The following is a 413-nucleotide window of genomic DNA, read 5'->3' as shown; positions in this document are numbered from 1 at the left end:
AGCCACGTGATCAGTGCATGATCATTCACGTGATAGGTGTGTGATCAGCGACGTGAACAGTGCATGCTCAGTCACGTGATCAGGGCCTGCTGAGCTGCGTGATTACTGTCTGCTCATCTGCTTGACAATTGCCGGCAGAGCTTTACGATTCCTGCCTGTCATCTCCTTGACAATTGCCACCTGTGCTGCGTAATTCCTGCCTGCTCATCTACTTGATTATTGCCAGCTGAGCAGCATGATTTCTCAGAGCTGAGTTCCATGATTATAGCCTGCTGACTGATTCCTGCCTACTCAGCTCTATGTTCATTGCCTCCAGAGGCACATGATCAGTGTGTGACACCAAACATGATTAGCACATGATCAGTCACATGATCAATGCATGACAAGCCAGGTGATCAGTGCATGGTCAATTG

General features: G+C 48.7%; 1 protein-coding gene across 1 annotated transcript in view; it reads left to right on the top strand.

Annotated features, from left to right (window-relative positions):
- SLC12A7 (solute carrier family 12 (potassium/chloride transporter), member 7) overlaps window positions 1-413 on the top strand; it is a 34,240-nt gene that overhangs the window by 14,975 nt on the left and 18,852 nt on the right. The window lies entirely within an intron of this gene.

The sequence above is a fragment of the Bison bison genome, unplaced genomic scaffold (genome assembly GCF_000754665.1).
Source record: "Bison bison bison isolate TAMUID 2011002044 unplaced genomic scaffold, Bison_UMD1.0 scf7180017864377, whole genome shotgun sequence".
Lineage (NCBI taxonomy): Eukaryota > Metazoa > Chordata > Mammalia > Artiodactyla > Bovidae > Bison > Bison bison.
This window is presented reverse-complemented; position numbering and strand designations above follow the sequence as displayed.